Raw genomic sequence first — 26,063 nt, 5'->3', positions numbered from 1 at the left:
CCCACACAGTTGCTCTTTCCGCTAGTATGGTGGCGCAGCGCTCGCGAAGTTTTCCTGGTTTCATTCAGCTTCGAATCAAATAGCAGCTGATGGCGCGCTGAAGCTAGTTATTGTCTTTTTAAAGGCGTCTCATTTTGTGAGCTATAGTGAATGAATTACATTTGTTCAATATTCGTAATGCCTTCCAGTGATAACGAAGAAACTAATACAAATTCCACTTTTTAAGCTTTATTCAAGATGGGCTATCTGAGTTATATATTCAACATCGGGGCAAATATCAGTGCAAGTCATATAATTTTATTCCAAAGCCCACTGCTACACCTTACATTATCAGAATGTTTTACAGCGCTACTGCTTCGAGATCGATGCAAGCGTTAACTTTCTACGAAGTGCTTCCGAAGGTGGGCAGTTTCAATTTTGCATCACTGCCAAATATATTTTGTAAATATCAATGCAGGTTAGGATTTTGATCGGCTCTATCGCACAATATTGTTACTAGGCGACAAGCCGATGAACATAGGAAAACAGAACAGACAGAAAACGTCCGTTGAGGATGCGAATATTTAATGCATACCGGCGGACTTAGCGCGAGCGCTCGTAGCCACGCCACTGTCTGCTTCCTGTTTATCTGTAACATTACCCGAGGCCAACAAGAGTTTGTTGCAATCTTCAAAAAAGAACGACGAAGATGAACAGATACCGTGAGGATGGTGCATCACTGCACCACCCTGAACCACCACAGTCACTGAACCGTATTTGCTCAAATTTCTTATCATCTAAGTTCTTCAGAGTGGAATATCAAAGGCTGTAATCACCGCCTAGTCGTGGTCAATCCCCCTTCTAGGTAAGCACCACTTTTATGAGGACAAATAAGTACAGATGAATTCATAAGTCCGAAAAGAAGGAGGATAACGGTTGCCATTACGACCCCACATTGACCAATCCCCTATGACAAGGGATTGGTCAAGTTGATGACAACGATGATCCCCGAATGAAGCCTATTCCAGGAAGCTTGCGGCCACATGTCTCCATGATGCGACGGCCGAGCCGCAGGATCGCATCAGCCGTCATGGGCAGGAGCTGTATTCTAAGAAGTATCGGCGTCTCGGTTCTGTGTAGTCTTCTGTCCAACCTCATGGGCCGGTTTGGTCCTGTGGTCTAGTTTCTCGTTTCGTGTGGTCATTTGCATGGCCTCTAGGTTCGGTAATGTCCTCTGGTTCTCTCCTGGCAAGTCGGGTCAAGTCTGGAGCGCTGGGGAACAGCCAGGCGACGCCTCCTCGGGGACATCAGCCGATGTTTAGAACCAGGGACGAGGTGGCAAAGCTCCAAGGCCAGGGATGGGATGACGTTCGCAGCATGTCCACGGACATTTCAGAGACAGCAAGCCGATGAACACAGGGGAGGAGAATAGATAAAAGACGTCTGATAATAGTGAGATGAGTTTAATGAATGCCGTCGGGCCTAGAGCGAGCGCTCCTGCCCGCGCCACGATCCGCTATTACCTTGTCCGTCATTGTGGTTGTGTTATTGGGTGTTTAATGTCCTGAAGCGACTGAGACTGACAGATGCCCCAGGGGAGGGCTCCGGATACTCTGACCACCCGGGGTTCGTAGTGTGCATTGATATCGCACAGTTCAAGGGTGCTTAGCTTTTCGCTTCCATCGAAAAGCGGCTAGCCATGGCCGCTGCGGCCGGATTCTATACCGCATCTTTGAGCACAGTGGTCGAGCGCCCTCACCACTGCCCCGCCACAGCCGGCGTAGCACTATATTGAAAAATTCACATTTAAATTTTATTGAAACGATGCTAATTTGATGTATATCGCAAAATGAATGTTTCGTACCGACAGCCCATCACAACAAAATTGAAGGAATCATCAATGCTCTTGCTTTCTAACCGTTTCTGTTTATAAGCAGGTGCTGATATTCTCAACTTATTACTGCTAAGCCTATCACTTCGTTGTTTCCAGAAAATGTATTTAAATCCCAGAGAAAAACGTTCTCACGAACATGTGGTATTACGAATAAAAAACAAAAAATCGTTTCTTGTTGTCACAATGTGGAAAAAAACAGCTATGCTCTAATATTCATCGCCGCTAATGCTTCTTTAATATTTATTTATTTAAATATACTTCAGGCGCTTTTCGGGCAGATGTCAGAGTGTTTACTATGCGATCATAAGGTGAACAGAAAAAAAAAAACCTGAAAAATACAGATGTTCGGTAATTCCGACAGAAACGAAATAAAAGAGAAGTAAACAGAAACGTACATTTCCTTAATATTATTAATCAATCTTTCCACGGACGTACAAATTACAGCCGCTTCGCGTAATAATTACAAGAGGAAATACTGTTCAGATTGTTTCAGTTGTTGAGATGGGTGGAAACACTTCTTTATTAGGCTTTCCACTTACTTATGACAAGGTGTAATAGCAAGAATTCGTTATAAACCAATTTGTGCAAAAGGTACGGCCTTGCCGATGTTCTATGCGACAATTGCCAACCTAGCTCTAAAAATTTAAGGTGCCCATTTAGTCATCTTAACCCGAAAACAACCAATTGTCGATGGTAAAATTGGTATGCGAATTCTGGATTGTGCTGCTTGATATTACTAGAAAGCGGGCTATGTCTTAATGTAGCAAGTCATAATACGTGATAGCCAATTATCACGATAGCCAATTATCACGACTTTGGTATGTGGATTCTAAATTAGATTCTTGGTTCTGACTGCAATTGTCAGCTATGACTTGCATGAGGATATAACTAATACTGCAAGTCAGTATGTGTTGTAGATAATTAATCATGACTGGATTCGGTATTGGCTTGGTCTGTTGATTCTGTATTAGATAATTGGCTATAGCTTGGATTCGGTATATGACGTGGTGTATAATATTTATGCAATGCAATAAGGGCATACAGCGAAATAATCATAATTGTTTTCGACTTTGGCTTGTTATTTGGATTCTGAATTGGAGTTTTGGATTATTTGCACTAGTGCTATGACTAATACTGGGGTCACTATGCAATGCTATTAACTTGATATTAATTTGGTTGGTATTTAGTCTATATAGCATTTTATATGGATCGTACTGGATCCATTTGTGTTTTTGATCATGCATTCTGAGGACAGTGACTTCCTGGGCACGCCATAACTGATGAGTAGTGGGCAGGTGCTATGTCTATAGATTCATTGTTTGGTGAGCTGTGTTGCATCGAGGACATATTGCATGGCAAGAGCTGCCGTTACGGCTTCTTCATTGTGATAGGTGGGTTAGGTGGTACAAGAACCTTCCATGTTCGCATAGCTAAGAATAGCCACCAGACCAGGCTAAACCTTGAGCCCAATGAAATCCAGTGGGCACCCAGTGGCATAAGGAATCGCACCTGGTACCTGTCGAATGCAAGGCGAATGCTCTACTACAAGGCCACCGCTTCTGTGACCACATATGAGCTTCTGCTGCACGAAGCGGAGCGAAGCACGAGGGCGGAGTGAATCACCGACCCATCAGCACATTTTTTGGTCGATTGCTTATTTCTTAAACGTTTACCCTTGAAGAGCAGAGCACCAAGCCGAGGGAAATCTGGTACCCAATAAAGAACTAGTTGGTACTCGGTGCCAACAGGGATCGAACATCATATCTCCCAAATTCTCCAACAAATGAAGCAAAGCCTTAGAAGGCAAAATGGTTCTGGCAAGAAACCTAGAGGAATGGCGTAGTGCTCCATTTCAGCTCTAGAAAGTCGAAGCCAAGATATCCAACACTGAATGGAGTAGTTAAAGCATTCAACTAAGATATAATGGCGTTAGATCTCGTGACTGCGACTAGCACACGGAATATAACGTTACGAATTCTAATGATTACCAAAATGTTCAAACGACCCTTTAAACGTTACTTTAGTTTATTGTATTCAACACCTTAAAAGAACACGTGTCCGCCACCATTTACCTTTACACTGCCATGCCAGAAAGTTCGTATAATGATTGCTAAATCCTAATGAAAATTTTAGAGAGAGAGCATTTCTGCAAATCGGCTGAAAATTGGTGGATGTTTCCTAAAGAGACAATACATAAAAAGACGTTAAGGTCTTTTCCTTCATCTTTTCGATCTTCTCCTTCAAAAAAATTGTCACCTACTGGGTACTCAAAATCGTTAGGTTTCAATGAATGCATCAATTCGAAATGATATCACTTGAACGATGCCATCTACTTGAGTTCTTATTTGCATAATATTGCTCTTACACGGCATTCTCGCATCTCATTTCATAATATGTGCAATAAATGTTCCTCCCGGTGATCAAACTTTTTCACAAGGCAGAAGTACTTTTACAAAGCGTAGTGACAAATTTGACAAGCGCACATTCACATTGACATCTTTTGTAAAGTTGGAGTGGTGTTGCGTTAGCGCAATGCATTATCTTCTCTCAAAATTTTACAGAAAAACATATATGGCGACGTTTTTATAAAGACGTCACATTTTCAAATCACTGATTGAATGTGCATGTTGAAAAGGCGAATTTTAAAACCTTCTATCGGAATGTTCTCATTTGTATTCATGTTTCGGCCGGTCCCTTCCAAAACTCACCCAAACGTTCCATATTTAAGTGGGCTACGTAGCGTTTGAGAGCGGATGTCATGAGACACACTGAGCAACCAATCAGAGATCATGAAGCCCTCTATCCTCTCCCTTTTCTTTTGGTAGCCATTTCTTAATGCAGCAGATTGCTTCAGCTGTGATATCGCACTCTTGCTGCTTCCCCGCGCTTTATCGAGTGACATTAGGCTTATGGTGCTTCCTGCGTTAGCGTCTACTTCGACGAGAACTTACGAGGGCAGATCAGAAACACGGCTCCTGAAATTTTGCCCTTTTTCTAGCAAGTTGATTGCACAAATTTGAGCTCTTCAATCTGCGCTACACACGAAAATGCAATTGAGGCACATGGAACTGATCACAATGATCCCATAAATCTTTTAATGAAAATAGATTTCTATATAAGGGGGCAGTGCAGAAAAGAACCGGCATTATAAAACAAAATATACTACAGCGCAAATATTCAAATATACTTATGCATGGCAACTGGCTTATCGCCGTGAACCATTATAACCTTCACTTTTTGCTGCAAATATCGCTATCGTCATGCGTTATCAAGTCCACGAGAATGTAGCCGTTTCTCAGCGAAACTAAACGTGAACAACCAAACAGAAAAAGAGCTGTGAAAGAGCTTATGCTGTTTTCTCGTTCACGCAAAGTTTGGCGGAGAAAGAACAATATCACTTTTAATCGCGCAAGACTCGCCGAGTATACCTTGTATGAGTACATCAAATGCAGTCAGCTTCCACAATATTCCATACACCACTCATCTTTGACGCCTTCATCTAACAATTTCTTCCCTGACCAAACAATGAACGCTAGGGAGTGCAAGTGGTGCTCGTAGTTCGACGAAGCATGCTCGCTCTTATACCCAAAGCTGAGTTTCTTATCCTTTCGTGGGCGCAAGTGCGGCCACTAAATACTGTAGTTAAGAGCAACTCAAGTATGTTGGTTTTCTGTCTTTGCTTTGTCACCACTACTAGCCATCATGTTGTGATTCTGAATACCACCCGCCTAAAATCCCCTCTCTAAATATATATCGCAATTGGTTTTTCTCCGGCCACTCGAACCTCCAAACTTCATGGCCGGCCTCCTGAAGATCCAGAAGTCCGGCCTGACCACTTCAGATACTTGGTAACAATAAACACATTTACGAAGGAGGTCATAAATTTATACGAACCTTCCAAGGAAAGAATAAGCTCAAGTTTTCATTCAGTCAAGGTTAAGTCCCATATTTAGCCCGTTCTCACTTCTATCAAAAAAGGACCGGCCCCCGCGGCCACTTGGATACAACCGAAAATGAGGAGGGGAATTTTAATGCGATGCGTCAATAAGTGGCTTTGGGTGGCACAAAATATGAATAAGAACCATCCACTATGAAGGAGACCATGGTTATTCGGCGAGCCAATACAATTCTTCATTTTAAGCATTCTCCTTAAACTGCCACGACAACGCGTCAACAAGCATGGATAATCTCCGAGGCCTTATGCGCTGGTTTATCGGGAAGAACGGTGTGATGGTCGGTCATCGTTTCAAAATTCAGAGGGAGCTACGCCCGCGGTCATTGTCCGTAACGTTGTGCAACAGTAGCTTGGGACCCCGACCATGGCGGGTACTAAGGAAAACCCGGAAGCCACAAAGCTATGCTGACTCTTGAAGTGGCTTGCTACATCGACGTGAGGCACCAAGTATTCGTCGATTCCGGCCTGCCAATTGATCGCTCATTTTCATCCGCTCGTCCATCCTACTGGCCACCTCTATGACGAAGGAAATTCAAGGTCTGGAGCACTTAAAATGACTTCCCGCGAAATTTGGGCGTAATCAAACCGCTTCTGCTCCCTGTCTCCGTTCCGTACACATTTTGCTTAGCCGAGGAGCCATGTGCTCGCGCTTTATAAGGAAGATTCCGTACCCTACCTAAATGAACGGAAGAATGAAATCTTTGTGTTGAGGTAATTCCGCCGCAAGAAAGTGTATTCTGCCCCACTGACGACGACTGACAACTCAAAAAGATCCCTATGAAAACTTTCTCGGCGGTGATTTGACCAGATTTCTAGCCGCGAAGTGAAATGATAACGGCGAGTCGCAGCCGCACGTTTAGTGCACGACACATGTGAATAGCTGGACGGGAACAAGTGAATTGGCTGCCGACGGCGACAGGATAACTTCCTTAGTAAACACAAGATCTGACTACTCTGTAATAGGCGGACAGTTTGGCACCGAGTTCAAGAAAGTAACCGCTAATTCCGATGGCACGTTGAGTCTTACGGGTCGCGGTAACAATATTAGACCATGGCCATACACGCTTACAGAAAGAGCGTCCTAAAAGCATTTAAAGTTCAAATTTTAATATGTGCCCTTAACATTCTGTTTATTAAGGTGAAAGCATTTTTAGGCTCATAGTGACACTGGTGTATTTTCGCAGGAGAGTCCAGCACATGAAATTATCCAACGGTAATCCCTCCGATTCCCAGCCGAGCACACTAAATACATTAGGTCGAGCTAATGAGAAGCGTTAGTAATTCTCCTTGTCTAGCGTGAGGATGATGGAAGCGATAAGAATGACGGTCCATTTACTTTATAGTGATGATCGAAACGCTACTAATGATGAAGTTGTGATGATAGTAGAGATAAAAATAACGGTTCGGCTAGGGAAAGAAGTCCCGTACTGTAACTTTTGCCATTTCTTCCCTTTAGCAGACTTAAGCACAGCCTCGGAAGTTTTTTCGAAGCATCGAAACTTTCCTTCTTAACCGGGAATGATGCGGCGAATAATTTGAATCATTGACGCTGCTAGCTTCCCCTAGCGGCTTACCCTGTCACATTGCAAGTAGCGCCATGACCAGTCTCGACAGAGGGGGCGCTTCTTTTATGAAAGAGCACGCGCTTTGCCTCGAGACCAGCCGTGGTATCGCCTGGAAGGATCTTGTGCTGCTTGCTTGTGTACGCTCAGTTTTGCATGACTCACATTTATCACTTCCTTTGTAACGCAAGATGCGCCAAGACGTATTTCGAAATGTTGCATCACATTGCATCTGCTTAGGCATTATTGCAGGTTGGCATACTCACTGTCTGTCTTCTCAATGCTTCCTCGTCGACTTCAATTTCAGCGGTGATGAGTGCAAAAGGCGTCTGTTCGACTACCGCAGAGAACGCTTGAAGCTGTCGCTGCCAACGAGTGGCATACTTCTCAGGAAGCAAGCCCGACCGATTAAGTATATAGTTAAAGTAAGCACGACTAGTCGTTTTAATCACCCGGCCGGGGTGGCGCAGTGGTTACGGCGCTCGACTACTGCTCCCAAGGGAGCGGGATCGAATCCCGGCCTCGGCGGCAGCTTTTCTTTCGATAGAGGCGAAAAGCAAGGCGCCCGTGTGCTGTGCGAACCCCAGGTGGTCGAAATTTCCGCAGTCCTCCACTACGGCGTCTCTCATAGCCTAACTTGCTCTGGGACGTTAAACCACACAATCCAAGCCATCTTCTTTTTAATCTTTTGTAATGTCACCTACACAATAAATTTTCGTTGCTGGATCCGTTCAACGAAGCACTAAAATAACAACACAGATAAAGTCACATACATGCGAGTTTAAAATACAAGTTCGTGTTTGAAATCAACAGAGAGAGAGCGTCTATCTTTCTGAACGGAACCACACATCGTGCACTTTTTATTCTGTTTCCAGTTTCCAAAACTGAATACCGGAAATGGGCATATTTTTGTGTAGCTACCTGTGTGCGTGAGAAGAAAAAAAGCATTGCATCTTACCTGCTATAAAGATTGTGCTGCCATAATGCTCGATTGCTTGTCTGATGTCATTTAGAAACTGATGTCCTTAGCAAACATTCAACTATGTCCATGAATGCCTTGCTCGGTTAACCATATCGTGCTATAAGTTTGCACGAGAGAAGTAAGAAAGCAACAGGCTCAAATTTCATGGCTACCTTCGATCATATGCTCGCATTCTAAATTATTGTATGCCATAGACAACCGCACATGGTGCATTGATCTCACCATAAGGGTGGAAGAAGCAGTTTGTGTTCCGAAGATGCTCGCTAATGTCATCTAAGCAAAAGAACTGCCTAATGTGGTTCATGTAATTGAGTGAAGGTGAAATAGAAGAACACTCGTATGCTGTCTGATGCAAGAAGCCATAGCTAGTTAATTTTATGCTTGTCATAAAGCATGGCTGCTGACATAAAATAATATTCCACGTTTACTGTGCCATTTGTTAGCCTACTTTATATAACAATCATAGTTAAAACTAAGTAAATTTTGGATAAAAGCCAATTCGATCGGAATGAAAACGATCAGGGATAATAGCGGGAATAACTGAGAGGACAACAATATTAGACAAGAATATATACATATAAAGCGCAGCGCATTTCGAATCCTTTTTGTACCTGTAATACACGTCTCGGGTACTACTGCGCCGTGGACTGCCATTGCGGCCTTTGGGTACCAGATTTACGTGAGCGCTTGCGCAAAATATCTTTAATAAATATCGGCCATGTCCTCTTCATTTAGTTTCCCCCTCATAATTTTGAGCCTTCTGCTTTAGCTGTTCAAAATGTACAATTCCCCATTGTTTTTTATATTTCGTGGCTGTGTAATTGTTTAACATTCTGAAAAGACACAAAGTTCAAGGGTGGAAATTGTAAATGACGGCGATCTTCATTTAAGTTTGAAATAAATTCTCCTGGCTAATAAAGCACATGAAATTAAAGGCTGCAAAGCTGCAATCAATTACCGCCCTGAGTGGTCATCTCCCTCTGTGTCTGCTTTTAAATTCCCAATCTCTCCCCAGCTGGTCTACCTATCTACCATCCAAAAGTCCTGCCCAGTAAAGAGGCATCTGAGTGAAATTTGCAGGAATACCGAAGGATCACAATTTAGTGGAAAACTTCATGGCAACAGTCTTTATTCTTGCAGCAAATGTAAATGATGAATAAATATGCAACGATGTCTTCTACGCTTGGGTAAACAGGGATATTAGATGGCAGTTATAAAAAAAATGCATCGGCGTGTTGGCCGCAGAAATGCTGGTAGCATTAAATATTGATATTAAACTTGCAATCAAGAATGGTTGTTCACAGAAATAGAAAGATTATTTTAAGAATTATCTTGGGGTGTTTGTTGTGCAGCAAGAAATACGATAAAAGCGATGGCCAAAATTAATATCTTAATAATATCTTATCCGTCGTCGTTTCTGTTGCCCTGCTAGCATAGCCTATGACGATGTGAACCAACTCGACACCAGAAACCTCTGATCATCTTCAAGAAGTCAGGTTGAGATTGTATTTTTCTCAGTGGCCGAGACGTCTACAGGCTCGCGCTACATAAAATATAACCGTCACGCACACTGGACTCTAAGTAAACCCACCAAATGGATTACAAACTTGAGACGTTACTAGTGCCCGTCAGAGGTATCCACGACACGCAACATTTCTTCATAGCGGGGGGCTCGCATTGTCTACTCAAAACAAACATTGCATGGTTGCGCCAATATTGCTAGACGATCGTATTCAGTACAAAGGGAAGACTGAGACAAGAAGGCACGTTCTGTCTAATTTAAAGGCACAAAAATGGCATTTTCAAGCTCTGCGCAAAAAAAGGAGCATAATTTGCCACAAAATCCGTTTCCAACATCTATCAATATGTTTCACTAGTGATTTAGTCACAGGAAACAAACAAACAAAATGTCGAATTTCGGGCTGAGTCTCAAAACAATAACGTGGGACATAAACGTCCACTACACTGAGATCAGCATCTAAGCTATATATCAACACACCCTGTAAAGACAGTACCCAAGACAGCTTTACACAGACTCTTGCGCCTTGAAATAAAAACCCCGTAGAGCTACGACCTCGACGTCGACATTGTATACGACGTCAACATGTGGCCTCAAAACCACATGTATTTTGGGATTTTTATCGTCCCTTTAATTAACAATCACCTATTTTTTATTTCGGCCCCAAAATTTGCCTTGGGAAGCAGAGAAGGACTCGAAAGCAGTCACTGGAATTTTTCTTTCCCCTTTATATCTTAAATAAGAGAACAGGGGACTTAAGTCCAAAGTAGTGTTTGGGGTGCTATTCAATCGCCTTGCAATTAAGAAGTAGCTAAAGCCACTTCTTACCGTTATTCTAGCTTCATGTATTGTGACACTTCCGATCCAATCTCTTTTTCAACTGAAATGCAACTCACCGTTTTGCAACAAAAGCAATAATACACGTGTCCAATTCTTCGTCTTGCCACGATAGACAATACTGCAGTCCAGATGTCGTACTATGAATAAAGTTTATTATATGCTTAGACCCGATATTATCTACATAGCGGGCGAAAGATTCATGGTTACGTCAAGGCCTTTCTTACGGATAGGACCGCGACTATAGGGATCGGCGACTTGCTTCATGGTTACGTCAAGGCCTTTCTTACGGATAGGACCGCGACTATAGGGATCGGCGACTTGCGATCGGACAAGATCAGGATGCCTAACAAGGGTACGCCTCAAGGATCTGTAATTGAGCCCCTTCTCCTCAACATCGCTATGGTTGGTTTGGCGGAGAAGTTGAACGCCGAAGACGGCATTCAGCACGCAATATACGGCGATGACTTAACGATTTTAACGACGGAGGGCTCGCTAGGTCTCAAGGAGGAGAGGCTACAAGCAGCCGCGGACTGTGTCGACAGCTACTCAAGGGCTAGGGGACCTTCGTGTTCGCCCGAAAAATCTAAAATTCTCAGAGTATATAGGCCCCGATATGACAGTAAAGTTGACCCCACCGTTATGCTAGCCGGGGCTCGCATACTAGAAGTTCACGTGCTTAGAGTGTTGGGAATATGGATTCAATCCAATCAGAGGTCGGACCACACGATCAGATTGCTATCTGGATCTTTGGCCCAGATAACGAGAATGATTAGGCGAGTGACCTATAGAAGAAAGGGGATGAAGGAGGAAGACACGCTCTAGTTAGTGCGGGCGCTTGTGGCAAGCAGAGCCACGTACAATTTTCCCTATCAACACCTGAGCCAGACGGAGAAAGAGCAAGTGGAATCGATCCTCAGGAAGGCGTACAAGACAGCGCTGGGGCTGCCAATAAGAACGGCAAACGCGAATTTAATGGCCCTTGGCTTAACAAACACATACGAAGAGCACAGGGAAGCGCAGCTTGTCTCTCAGAAGATGAGGCTACAACGCCCTACGGCTGGACGAGCTCTCCTCCGAAGACTAGGCTATCATGATCACATGCTAGAGATTGAACGGACGATAGACATACCGGACGCGATCCGGTCTACGTTTGTAGTAGCGCCAATTCCGAAGAACATGCATCCTGTCGTTCATCAGGGTAGGCGTAGGGCCAGGACGGAAGCCTTAGCCAAGGCCTATCAGAACAAGAACACCGTCTATGTAGACGCGGCGATGTATTCTAAAGAAAGATATGCGGTGGTGACGGTTGTAGATTTCCAGCTAAAGGAGAAAATGAGCGCCTCGCTACGGAACTGCACCGTGTCTGACGCCGAGGAGGCCGCTATTGCTCTAGCGGTCGCAGAGGGCAATAGGTCCGGGCGTTCGCTGGTAGTAATGACCGATTCGCAAGCCGCTTGCCGAGGATTCACCAACGGCAGAATTGGCAAAAAGGCGGCCGCCATCTTGAAGGCCGGCGGGATAAGCGACACAAAACAATTCGTACTTTGGGCTCCGGGGCACGGCAACATTCCCGGGAACATCCAGGCCGATATCATAGCTTGAGGTTATGCAAACCGAGGGAGGTCAGAGGCCGAAGAGACCAGGGCAGTGACTCGTACCTACGTAGACATTTTGGTGCACTACCGGGGGACCAGAAGACGGTATCCTCCGCCCCACAAGTTGTTAAACAGGGAGCAGTCAGTGTCTTGGCGGCAGCTACAAACAAATTCTTATCCATGCCTGTCTTTATACAGCAAGATACATCCGACCGTATACAGGGACACGTGTCCCTGGTGTGGACAGAAACCGACAATTTATCACATCTCATGGGCCTGCCAGAAAATAGACGCAGTGCCGATAATTCACAACGCCACGCCGGAGCAGTGGGAGGCTGCGCTGTCCAGTTCGGAGTCGAAAGAATAGCTTTGGCTGATTGAACGGGCCAGCAGGGCAGAAAAGGCCTTCTGTTATTTTGCGCAAAAAACACGACACAAAAGAAACGAGGTAGACAGGACAAGCGCTTACTAACAACTCCTATCATGTTGTTGTGTCGTGTTTTTTGCGCAAAATAACAGAATGCTTAGGCACCAACTAGCCTGCGAAAGCGTACTCGCAGAAAAGGCCGCGGGAGTCCTGGACTGAGGAACCAACCGCAGGAGCTCTAGATTATTTTTCTTTTTTGCATTATATAAAGTTTTCTCTCTCTCTCTTATTATATGCTTAAATTTCTCCTCATTAGACGAGTCTCTTATTATATGCTTAAATTTCTCCTCATTAGACGAACAATGTAACATGTCTGTTTGGTGCCCCAAATGCTTGTGCACAATCAGAAAACCTAATATGCATTTTTGTGCACAGGTATTCAATTTCAATGTAGTGCGCTTATCGTGTCCCCAAATATTTGGGGTTAGTTATGTGATGGTGGCCACTGGAAGACCATTGCACGCACAGTTTATACCTTTTCGTCCATCCGCTGAGGTATAGACCCGTTGCAAACTCTCGGATTCGCTTTCCTCGCACAGTAAATACTCCTTTGTCATGGCGGATAAACCTGTTTTGGAGGCAGAAGTTGGGTACGGCGCTAAAACGTCTAATGTCAAGCCTGATGTCATGTGAAAACCGCGCAAGCAGAATTTCTTCGCTATTGAAAACCAGGAGGTAGGGGCGGAGGAGGCGGCATGAATGGCGCTTGCGAGTCTCTGGCTTCGCGGAGGGGCTACTATCCAACAATAGCCACCGCAACTCAAGGCAGAGGCGAACAGGAAATGGACGTGGGTATTGTCACAGTGGACGTCTCATGCACTGTCCCCAACTTCCTGCCCCAAACATTTTTAACCTCCATGAAAGAGAGATCTGTCATATGCATAGAAGGTGCCTTCTCGAGCTTTTAGAAGGGTCCATTGTGCGTGCTCCTTCAAATGAGCGCTGTCTTGTTTCGAATAACAGGTGTGTCTAGCTGACAGTTACAGTTTACGGATTTGACTTCTCAGACGGCATAGTTGACGCAGGGGGGCTTGGGTAAGCACCCGCCTTCCCGCATTAGAAAAAATGTGATAATTGCAAAAGCAGATATTCGTGATATTTCGTCAACTATTTTGACAAGGTTTCCACACGAGTAGGACAACTTTACACTGGATGGCAAGCAGATATGCAAGACATATTTAGAATAATAGTTTGCTGGCTGTTTTGTTCTTTTTAAAACATAAGTCATGGATTGGTTTATGAGTTTGACATCTCAAATCACCTCAGACCTTCATCGAGGCATTAAAATTTGGCCACCTGGAGTGCTTGAACGGGAACTGACGCCACGCACCAGGCGGGTGCCTCGTTTCTTGCCTCCATCAAAAAGGAACCGTAGCGGCAGTGATATAACTGAGCCCGCATCCTAGGACACAGTAGTCGAGTGCCCTAATCATTGCATCATCGCGGCGCTGCTTTTTATTGCGGAATGTAATTTATTATACAGCGTATTATATTCGCAGTTTATTAAAATTTCTGGAGCCATTTGAATCATCATGTCTCCTGAAAACTTAATGCGCAACGTGCACAGCGCTGGTAATTAGGTTCTATTGGCTATGCAAACGGGATGTAGGGTGACTATAAGCATTGAGCTGCGAGATAATAATGCTGGTCCTGTATCCCATTAGGCCTTATACGACTTCGTTAATCGCAGAACTTTTTTTCCTTTTTAAAATTCACTGGGTTTATGATAACACGCGATTAAACGTCTATTGCACAAAGCCTGATGTATACTAATTGCATGCAGTGGACCGGTTGTCAGCACAGCTGTGGGCCATTAGGCGATATACCTTTTGTACGATAGAAGCCTTCTTCAGATTTCACGGAATGTAGTGAACATGGCAGCCACTGAATAAATACAGGCAATTTGTTTATGGACCGCAAATGCAAAAAATATTGCGCAATATTTTGGACAATAGTAATCTTTCTGGAATCGGGAAGAAATGATTGTGCTATTATAATTTGTTTCTGCACATGATCATATTGTGGGTAGAACCCATAAACCACTGCAAAAGTGCAGTTTTGAAAAATTGTTCCAAAAGCGCAAATCGAAGATTATAACTGAGGTGTGCTTATTACCACAGTAGTTGGCACAATCCTGGGCTAATAGCGCTTATATATTATATTTGCAATTATATTTAGCACTTGTACTATCATGAAATTCAGCTCAACAAACACACCTGAATAGCCTAATTTTGGACGTTTAAAAAAAAAGGGGTAATTTTCAATGTATAATACAAAACAGGTGCGTGAATGAGAAAACTTCAATATGTACAACCAGTGGCTTTGATCATGATACGCTCTGCCCACGAGTTCTTTGATAATTCCTAAATGTAGGCGCTGTTCACGGCTCAGCTCCGTGACGTTCTGCTAAGAGCAAAACGATAATAAGGAAAAGGGGGAGGGGTGACATATATCACATTAACCGATGTGTATTTACCATTTATGCTGAGAGTCACCGTGCGGTTTACGATACTTCGCACTATATGATACTTTCACATCAATTCAGACCGCAGTGGTAAAGGCGCTCTGAACAGTGCCCAAAATCTGTAAAAATGTGAGTAAGCTTTGTTGCTGCTGCGGTTGCGACACTAGACATGCAAGTTATTATTGTTACATTTTCTCGTAAATTTTTTACTATTTTTATTTTCGTTTTATTTGTTCTTTATTTTTTATTACCTTTATTATGTTTTCATTCCTGCCCTTAATTCCCCATCACTGTGCTTACACCAGGTAACTTCAATTAGGACCCGTTCGCAATATGTCGGCGTAGCATGGCGTTTAGCTCTGTCTTCTCGGGCATGGCAGGGTGATGGTTCGATGCCTGGCGTGGACAAAATTTTTTCTGTATTGTCAATTCATAAGCACACCCTTTGAAAACACACAGCTATGGCACGCTCCGATGACTTCACTCATGTGGCAAGAATGCCTTGGCATTAAAAGAAATTTCGTTCCTTCTTGTGATGACGTGTAGCTTGTGACATTACTAGAATGAGAATTATATATACTGCAGCAATTGTGCACCTGAGATGCTCCACTCGATCGACAGCAGGGTCATTATAGCTTCCACGAGAGTGCTCCAAAATTCTGTCAAAGAAAATAATTTAATGCAATAATACAGATTTGCTATTTCACCTGTTAAGTATTAATGGTAAAATTTATCTAGTACAAGCTGAAACTATCTTCTGATTTTTATCTTACTATCATCGTAGAAGGCATCAATTTATGCAAGGTTTTCTGTTTTGAATGTTAGGAATTTAGCAACATTCTGTGTTGCATTTCAAAATCAATGATTACCTGAAACTGTATAAAATCAGACTTCGGCGAATTACTCAAAAAGAGCTGCCAAATGATTTATAACATTGTTCACGTTATTTTGTGAGAAAAAATGTGCTTTCTCTATGTTGTCAAGTAAATTTATGCCTAAAATTCACTGACCCACACATACTTATTAGTCGATTTACAAAACATTTTGTGCCCAAGTCCATAAATTATACTTTTCGTCGTTTTATTGTTGTCGTATTCTTCAGAGATGACAGCTTCTCAACCTAGCGAAACAATTATCTCTCGTTGGGCAAGTCTTTTCAAGCCAACGGATCCAGTATATAAGCTCCACAAACGCTGTTCTCCTCATGAACACCTGCGATTTTTTCCCAGAGTGAAGCATGGGTCTGTTCCTTTTGGGGTTGTCATGTTTGTTCAGCATGCTTGCTGTGCGAAGAGTAATGACAAATGAAGCTGACAAGCCGTACGAAGAGGACGAATCTCATTTCAGCGAGCAAACAATGCAGCAGGTAACAATAAAATTTATGATTTCGGTCGTGCAATCATCGCTAGCTTTGGACTGGGAAAAACTCACCAAGCAGAATTAAGATAACTGAGCCCTTTATTAACCTCTAAAGGTTTACATAGCAACGAGCTAGTTGGGCACAGGTAAAAATAATTTAGCGATTACTGATTAAAATAATTCTATTTTAATTCTTTTTACAGGCCTTTGAACTAAGTGGAAGAGCGTTTCTTATAAAACGCAATTAGCGCACGGAAACCCACACCGGTGCCACAGCGTCCAGGTAGCAGCAAAAATTGACGACACCACGTACACTGTTCCACTGGGAGCAGCACCTTCTATACAGCAAACAAGAAGCTTTATGTATGTGCTCGGTACAATTTTCCTCATTATTTTTCTTTAACTTTCTAGCTTACATTTACGTGCATCAAAGAGTCAAGATTGAATCTGGCACATGGTACGGTAATTGAAGAGATAACAATTATCAGTTTCTACAGGAAAGTAAAAGAAAGTTGTGTCTCCTTGTAAGGCGAAAAAGTGTCATTGGAAGAAAATTCTAATACAAGGTATTGTGATGTTCGAGCTCATCAGTTCCCGTAAAGAAGGTGTGCGGCATGTTCAGGTAACAGAAATTAAAGACTCAGACATGATATAAGCTTAGTGAAGCTCGTAGTGCTGCTCTAATATTGAAAACAATGTGTAGCGCATCCATCCAGAAAATGTTGGCCTTGGACTAATACGGAGCTCGATGAACAATACTGGAAATCTTCGGAATTGTGAAAGCGTTATTTATTTTTTAGCAATTTTTTCATTTTTCTTATTATCTTATTTATTTTTTCTTCGATCCGTAGTCTTCTCATCAACAGCACTGTAAACCTACTAAAAACTGGAAGTCACTAAGAATACAACGCTGCCAACTACATATTTTGGCATGGTCTGTGAATCTTGATTTTTTGTGCATTTTGTTATTTTTGTCTCAAAACCTTTGTAAATAATTTGTTTATAACCTTGCATCGATCAAGGTAAGCTTATACAGACCATTTCCTGCCAACAGTGAGTTTAAAGGAGAAGAAAAAAAATTGTGTCAACGATATTAATTTGCAGACCAAAACTTCACTAAATATTTTAACAGTATTGTAAGGAAGAAGATGATACAGCACCGACACTAACGACGATGAAGACGCCGATCAGATGGCGCGCGCACTAAGAGCTCGGACTGTCTTGTTCGGACGAGATTGTGCTTCGCTCTACGATCGTCTTCTCTCACCTGTCGCCGTCTCCAGTCCTTCGAAACACCCCCAATAAACCCCTCTTCAGTATAAATAAAAAATAACATCAAAACTCTATAAAAGGAATTAAATAGTCGTGCGCGAAAATATACGGATACAAATTTTCTTCAATATTTGTCACATCGTGTTTTGCCGTGTGTAATATGTTTCTTGCGATCTTGAAACAGTGCTGTTAGGCTTTCAAAGCACACCAGCTGATAATTATTTTTCTATCCGGATTATGGGATACTAAGTATCCAAATTAATTGTTTTCTCAAGAAACTTCCCCCTCTTCGCGTCTCCATAGGTGCAACACGATGCAGCTGCAAATTTTATTTGCAATTCCGAGGTCGCGCGCACCTGATTTTCATCAGTCACTATGAAACGTCAGCACTCACCCTCTAGGACAGGAAGCAAAGATGTCCATATACTTTAGCAAATATTCCAATTTTATCTTAACGTGTTTGATCCGCGCTTTATATTTCGCTGAAGCACAAAGACGCAAGAGCCTAACAACAGCAGCCTGCAACAGGTGAGCCTGCAAAAGTCACTCGTGATAGGTCTACACAGGAGTGTTCATTCGTCTAAGAAAGAAAGCACGAAGGAAAATTTTCAGAGAGCACTTTGATGCGATGAGGGGAAAACTGCAATCAGGCGAAAGCCATTATAGCACGATGGATCGTAGCCCTTCACTGCGGCACCTTTATTTCCCTCTCTTCTTTCACTGCCACCTTGTTCCCTTCCTTTACAGCGTGGTACATGTGTCTGCGGAGACTTGTGACAGGTACTGCGCAATTTCTATCCTCCAAAGCAATTTGAAATGTAGCTGATGCCTACTCTAATAGCGCCTCGTAGACATGTAGGTCTGCCTCTGTTTACTGTGTGGGCGCGTTCGAGGAAGTGCCAAATGAAAGGCGCTGCATCGACGCCTGGATCGGACGCCCGGAGGGGTCAGCTTTGAGTATGCGTGAATCGCCTGGCGACGTCAGGACCAGTCGTGACGGTACATGGCGCGCCCCTTGTCGAACACAACCAGCATTCCCATCAACGTTCACAGGCGTTCTGATTCCTTTACAGGAAAGTAAAGGCGCAGTATCGGTCACTCGTAGAATCCCGCTATCCTCACGGTAGACAAGGGGAATTATAATCAACGTTTCATGATCATGGGCATGGAGCAGTTGGTAAAGCTCTCGGCTGGAGATCCAAGAGAAGGATGTTGAATACCTGGTGGAGACAAGGTTTTTTTTTACTTATTTTTAACTATCTCCCTCGCAAGCGTTACACTTTGTGTCGACAGCGTCTGCTGACAGCAATAAGGCATTAAAGGCTTTGGCCTTAAAACAAGCTATCACAAACGAAACAGTGCAAAAAATAGTAGTAGCCAGCTGAGGGTCCCGGAGACTGATTTCTCAGTGATCTGCCTTAAAAAAATGTCAAGAAATATTTCTAATTTTTTACAGGTGAGAACCCCCATGTTCGCAATCTGATGTACATGAACTCCGAGAAAACATGTTTTATTATGGTCGAAGGCCGCAAATCATCGACAGAACCTGTACGTAAGTAATTGAAGATTTTTTGGGCGCACTGTGTAAGCCTGAATAAACGCGCAAGTACATTCTAAAGAATCTGACTTCACTGCCTTAAATATAAACTCTCGGTTTTTAGTTTATGGTCTTTGACATCCAAAAGGGACTAAGGCTGTGTGAGGCACTGTAGTTGAAGGCTCTGGTAATTTTGATCAACTGCGGTTTTTAGGTCAACATGGTAGCCGACAGACGTCGACCAGCGCACGGGTGGCTATCTTTTTGGCCTCCCCCGAAATGCGGCTGCGCACGGATTTTGGTCACTGCGGTCGAGCGCCGTAAACATTGCGTCACCGCCGCGGGACTAACCTTAATCGGCTAGTGTGCTCGACGTGCATAGTTAGCTTCAGCACGCTGCACGTTACTTCATCGGAAAACTCACCGTCAGCTTGTAAACGCCCCGAGGGGGATGAAAAAAATTGTACGGGTGGTGGTAGTGAAAATACTTCAATGAAAATGTTTAGAAGGCCGTAGCGGCGGTTGGAGTCCCAGTCCGAAACCCCATTAGCGTAGGCTGCTGTCCGCGCTCTTTCGAAGAGGTCTTTTTGACTCCTTGCGTCCGAACTGGTGCGAGCTACCAGTTCGGACGCAAGGATTCTGATTTCGTTGCAAACCCACACCATATGGTACAGGTCCGCATTCGCTCCGCAGAGTTTCCATTGTGAGTGAAATGACTCTGGATCTATTGCGTGTAGTCTTCGTGGGTTGGTAAAAATGTTGGTCTGTAATTTACGGAGGTGTGCAGCTCCTCTTCTTTTTCTGGTGTTTTAGCCGGCGGAGGGTACACGCGGAGAGATATTCTTACTTGATGATGTATTTCACTGTAATTTAGCAAAGGGCTAGGAAATTCCACGAGATCCGTATTGGGTGCCCGGGGCCACCGTGCCCGGTGCAGAAAGGCTCGGGCTGCGGCGTGTGCACTCTCATTCCGTGGGATGTCCTGGTGACATGGTACATATGCTAAGTGTTTGTGTTAATATTGGGGCGCTTTGGTGATACAGTTAAGGGCCGAAAGTAAATGCCTACCACTAGATATTACTTTTTAGGCAAAGTTAATGGTTTTCCTCGAGTGCTATTTTACAACGTTTCTTCCTGTCTTTACGGTTAAACACTGCAGAGACTAAGTTGGCACGAAATACCGCACAGGTGTTGTGCTCAAGGCTAGCTTCGAGACAGGCAAATATTATAGCTTTAAGCGGTTTGGAGGAGGGAATTTAATGCAAGGGAATCAGGCAGTGTTACCCAAACTTCGAATATCGTCAATACGCGACAGTCTAGCCATTTTGTTCTAGCGTATTCTCAAATGTGGACTGATGTTCGTGATATAATACAAGAAGTTGCTACTAAGGTAGTTCCAAAGCAAAAGAAATGCAAAAAAGCAAACTGGTTATCTGAAGAGGCTTTGCAAATAGCTGAGGAAAGGAGGATGGCAAAAGGTAAGGGGGAAAGAGAAAGATACAAGGTTCTCAATGCGGATTTTCAGAAAATAGCAAGGAGAGATAAGAATGCCTTCTTGAACATACAGTGTCAAGCAGTTGAGGACAACAGCGAATTAAGGAACACAAGAGCTCTGTATAAGACAATCAAAGATATCAAAGGAAGCTTCTGTGCTAAGCTGGGCGTGATAAAGGACAAACGAGGCAAGGACCTCACTGAAGCCTCAGAGATAAAGAAGAGGTGGCAGGAATACACAGAAGAACTGTACAAGAAGGACCCGGATGTGCAAACCCAACATAGGACGGTTGTGATTACTGATCTCGAGCCGGGCATCCTGAAGAGTGAAGTTGAATGGGCCTTAGCCAGCCTTGCTAAGAACAAAGCTAGCGGAATTGATGGTATTTCAGCTGAGTTGCTTCAAAACCTCAACCACGACGCTGTTAACACACTGCATACATTATGTCAAAAGATTTGGACAACCCTGCAGTGGCCACAGGATTGGAGGAGGTCAGTTTACATCCCCATTCCAAAGAAAGGCAGTGCCAAAGATTGTTCCAACTACCGCACGATCGCGCTTATTTCGCATGCTAGCAAGGTGATGTTAAAAATCCTGCAAGGTAGGCTGCAGCAGTATGTGGATCGGGAGCTTCCGGACGTGCAAGCTGGGTTTCGCAAAAGCAGAGGAACTAGAGACCAAATTGCCAACCTTCGCTGGATCATGGAAAAAGCAAGAGAGTTCCAGAAACCCATTTACCTCTGCTTTATTGATTATGCGAAAGCGTTTGACTGCGTAGATCACAGCAGATTGTGGCAAGCTCTCCAAGAGATGGGAGTTCCAATTCACCTCATCTGTCTCCTCAGGAACCTTTATGAAGGGCAAGAGGCCACAGTCAGAACTGGGCATGGTCTTACTGATTGGTTTCCGATTGAGAAAGGGGTGAGGCAAGGCTGCATACTGTCGCCCTGCCTATTTAACCTATATGCAGTGTGCATCATGAGGAAGGCCGGTCTGGACGAGTCTTCAGCTGGAGTGAAGATCGCTGGAAAACGCATCAACAACCTTAGATATGCGGATGATACCACTTTAATGGCAGAAAGTGAAGTGGATCTCAAGAGACTTCTGATGCGCGTACAAGAAGAGAGTGAGAAGGTTGGGCTTAAACTGAACATTAAAAAGACGAAGATCATGGCGTCTTGCCCTATCAAGTCCTGGAGCATCAATGGACAAGAAGTGGAAGCTGTGACAGATTTTCTGTTCTTGGGCGCCAAGATTACCTCGGAAGGAGACTGCAGCCATGAAATTAGGAGACGCCTGCTTCTGGGAAAGAGAGCAATGGTTAGCCTTGACCGCCTAGTAAAGAGCAGAGACATTAGTCTGCCAACCAAGATCCGTATAACCCGTGCTATGGTCTTTCCAGTTGTAATGTATGGATGCGAGAGTTGGACTGTGAAAAAGGCTGACCGCCGAAGAATCGACGCGTTTGAATTGTGGTGCTGGCGAAGACTCTTAAGAGTTCCTTGGACTGCCAGACGATCAAATCAGTCGATATTGTCGACCATAAACCCTGACTGCTCATTGGAGGGTCAAATTCTAAAGTTAAAGCTCAGCTACTTTGGTCATCCGATGAGAAGAGAGGAGTCGCTGGAGAAAGATTTGATGTTGGGAAAGGTTGAGGGTCGCCGGAGAAGGGGTAGGCAGCGAACGCGATGGTTAGATGGCATTCTCGAGGCATTGCAGATGAAGCTATGTGATGTTAAGAAGATAGTGAGAGACCGGAAAGCGTGGCGTGACATGGTCCATAGGGTCACGAAGAGTCGGACACGACTGAACGCCTGAACTGAACTGAACTGATTCTCAAATACCTCCGATAACATATATAAGCTCGAGAATGAGATCAAGGCGGCAAATTTACCACGCGAAAGAATGAGGTGTCAAAGAGCTCATCGAAAACTACGAATAACAAAACAATGTCGCTTACATTTTCTTATCCTAAAAGACAAATGTTTGATTTGATATCATTCTGTCAGTGTTGTATCGATTCTTGTTCTGGCATTTACTGTGGGTGTTTTTACATATTATAAATTTATACCTAAGAAAAAAATTGAGATCGCAACCCATTTCGCAAAGCCAAGTGTTGCGCCACAAAGTTTTGCTGTCTTTGCAAATTAGAAATTAACTTACCTATCAACGTTCAATTAATGCAGTAATCGTATTTGATAAGATATATCCTTCGCGTAAATGAACAAAAGCCACACTTTGTGTCTCACGGGGTGAAATAAATTCAATAATAATAATATTAATAATTGGTTCACAGGAAGGTAAAGGCGCAGTATCTGTCACAATTTTTTCTGTGGACACCTGAACAGCGCCGTAAGGGAAGGGTGGAAAGTGGGAGTGAATGTGGATAGAGAGAAATAGGAGCCGTAGTGGAGGGCTATGGAATAATTTCGACCACCTGGGGATCTTTACGTGCGCTGACATCGTGGCTTTCCCCTGATGGGGCTGGGACAGGTGGGTTACCGCTGGCCCCGCCGGGGTGGTGCAGTGGTAAGACGCCCGACTACTGTGCCGGAGTACCCGGGTTCGAACCCGACCTCGGCAGCTGCGTTTCGATGGAGGCGAAACGAAGAGGCGTCGTGTGCTGTCCGATGTCAGCGCACGTTAAAGATCCCCAGGTGGTCGAAATTACTCCGTAGCCCTCCACTACGGCTCCTCTTTCTCTCTTTCCACTTTCACTCCCACCTTCCTCCCTTCCCTTAGCGGCGCGGTTGCGGTGTCCACAGAAAACAAGTGAGACAGTTACAGTGCCTTTCCCTTCCTACAAATAAATCAGTTTTTTTTTTACCGCTGCTTGCAGCGGGGCAGGCCTGCCACGGAATTTTTATCTGTTGTGGGCCGCCATTGCACCCGCCACCACTTCGGTGGTGGACGACGGCTGTTGAGGCACGCGACTTTCTCTCTCTCTTCCTTTTCTTTCTCTATTTCCTCTTATGTCTGCACGAGGTAGCGAGGTGGCTCAGCTACAGAGCCAGTAGCAGGCCCGTGCATTTTCTTTTCCTTCTTCCTCCAGCCACAACAACAACGCTGACATCGCACAGCACACGGACGCCTCCTCGTTTCGCCTCCATCGAAACGCAGCCGCCGAGGTCGTGTTCGAACCCGGCTACTGCGGCACAGTAGTCGGGCACCTTACCACTGCACCACAGCGGCGGGGCCGAAATAAATTTTCAGAATCAGGTTGAGGGCCACATGTTCTTTCCATCAGATATTCCGGATTTTGCTGGCTTAGTAACTACGCTATTCACCGCAGCTCTAGAGGAGCTAGGATATTAGAAACAGATGTTAGTTTGCGACAGGATATGGTTCCATTGGCAAGCACTCGCAGATTATGACTAGCAGCTTACCGGTATCGCTCAAGAGGAAAGTATACAACAGTTGCATCTTACCTGTGCTTACCTATGGGGCTGAAACGTGGAGGATAACCAAGAGGGTTCTACTTAAGTTGAGGACAACCCAGAGGGCTATGGAACAAAAAATGGTAGGGGTAGCATTAAGAGATAGGAAGCGTGTAGAGTGGGTGGGGGAAATAACAAGTTACCGACATTCTAGTAGAAATTAAGAAGAAGAAATGGACATGGGCAGGACATGTAGTGCGAAGAGAGGATAACCGATGGTCGCTGAGGGTAACAAACTGGATTCCAAGGGAAGGAAAGCGTAGCAGGGGGCGGCAGAAAGTTAGGTGTGCGGATGAGGTTAAGTTCGCAGGGGTCAAGCGGATGCAGCTAGCTCAGAACCGGTTCAATTGGAGACATGAGAGGCCTTCGCCCTGCAGTGGGTATAGTCAGGTTGATAATGATGATGATTATGATGATATTTCCATTAAGATTTAGTGTCGTACTGCAGGAGCACACTGTGTCCCCTTGTTCTCTCCTGAATTTGGGGCACATTATTGAGAGCGTTTGATTGTTGGTACACAGCGTCTCGCAGAACTTGTTACCAATAAAACTCAACACGCATCAGCGGATTCGACTTCATCGACTCTGACACACTATAGGTATCGTCTAGCTGCTTGCGGCCACATTCGTCGTTTTTATCGCGTGTTCTGGAATCGCAACGTATGAGCAATTTGGTTCTGGCTACTGAGGTATTTCCAAAAGTGTATGAATGGGAAACCCTCTACATTTGCAAGTTGCTTGATCCTCTAGGTAAATAAAAAAAAATGTCCGCTGGCGTAACGTCACGCACAACTTTACAATAGAGTGATGCCATCACCAGGGGCTCCCAGAACAATCTTTAGTGTCTCCTATAACTCTGTGCAAACTGAGCTGCTGCTTAATACTGAACATCTTTTAAGCCCAGAACTATATACGGTTATCGCTCACACAGATGACGCTATTCTTAGGTTGCATTTAGGGGCCCTGTCCACACCCTAAGAGGCGATATTATCTAAAATGCAAAACCGCATCTTCGATTACGTTTTTTTTTTGCGTCTTGCTCTGTTATTAATACGATCTGCATCTCAGCAATAAGAACGACTGGAAGAATAATTGTACGAACCTGTAAGAAGTAGTTCATTGTTTTGCCGGAACCGAATACGCTATATGTCACTCGCCACAAATGTGCACCGAATCTACACTGCAGAGAAGGTTTAAAGAGACATTAGCATTAAAGGGGTAAAGTGCAGATAGTACTCGGATTTGAAATAAATTTACTTATTGCATTCATTATTCGCCTCAACAATTACGACGCTGTGTTGCTGTCATGCGACTAGATAAATATTACAGGCATATGAATTCTCGTATGCTTGTTAAATTCCTGTTGCGAAACAAAAACTCGAAAAATTGGAATATATTATTATTATTATTCAGTTCAGAGTTGTCCTGTTGCGCAAGATTGCGTCGTAGTTATTATATTTACTTCCTTTCAGAGTGTCAGCTACTCATGCCTGAGAGCTCAATTGATGGTTTCGTGCCATCTGATTGCGATGCTGTTTATGCGGCAAACTGCCCAGGTGAGAGCGCCGTCCTTTACAACGAATATTGTAAGAATCTTCCCAACCTTCCATTTGAAGTGGCCATGGCTGCTACCCAAGGTTCTGCAGATGCTGCAGAGAAGGGCTTGTTTTCGTTGGCTAGTGCCTTCTGGAAGGTGCTGCTCAACCAGCTCACTCGAGAAGAATAATAAATATATCAAGGAAT

The 26,063-nt window shown here is 44.0% G+C and overlaps 1 long non-coding RNA gene across 3 annotated transcripts; it reads left to right on the top strand.

The window, feature by feature from the left end:
• Nucleotides 1–290: 290 nt before the first annotated feature.
• Nucleotides 291–26,063, top strand: LOC146174194 (uncharacterized). 3 transcript variants are annotated; one of them, XR_014702096.1, is made up of 5 exons: nt 15,225–15,346; nt 16,447–16,583; nt 16,780–16,939; nt 19,305–19,400; nt 25,793–26,063. It is a non-coding gene; the product is annotated as an uncharacterized LOC146174194 (long non-coding RNA). The 3 variants fall into 3 exon arrangements; XR_014702098.1 differs by lacking the exons at nt 15,225–15,346; nt 16,447–16,583 and adding an exon at nt 291–401; XR_014702097.1 differs by lacking the exon at nt 16,447–16,583 and having other exon boundaries at nt 15,215–15,346.

Source organism: Amblyomma maculatum, chromosome 11 (genome assembly GCF_055883805.1).
Source record: "Amblyomma maculatum isolate TAMU_Amacu chromosome 11, ASM5588380v1, whole genome shotgun sequence".
Taxonomy (NCBI): Eukaryota; Metazoa; Arthropoda; class Arachnida; order Ixodida; family Ixodidae; genus Amblyomma; species Amblyomma maculatum.
Note: the sequence above shows the minus strand (reverse complement) of the source record. Positions and strands in the feature narration are given on the sequence as shown.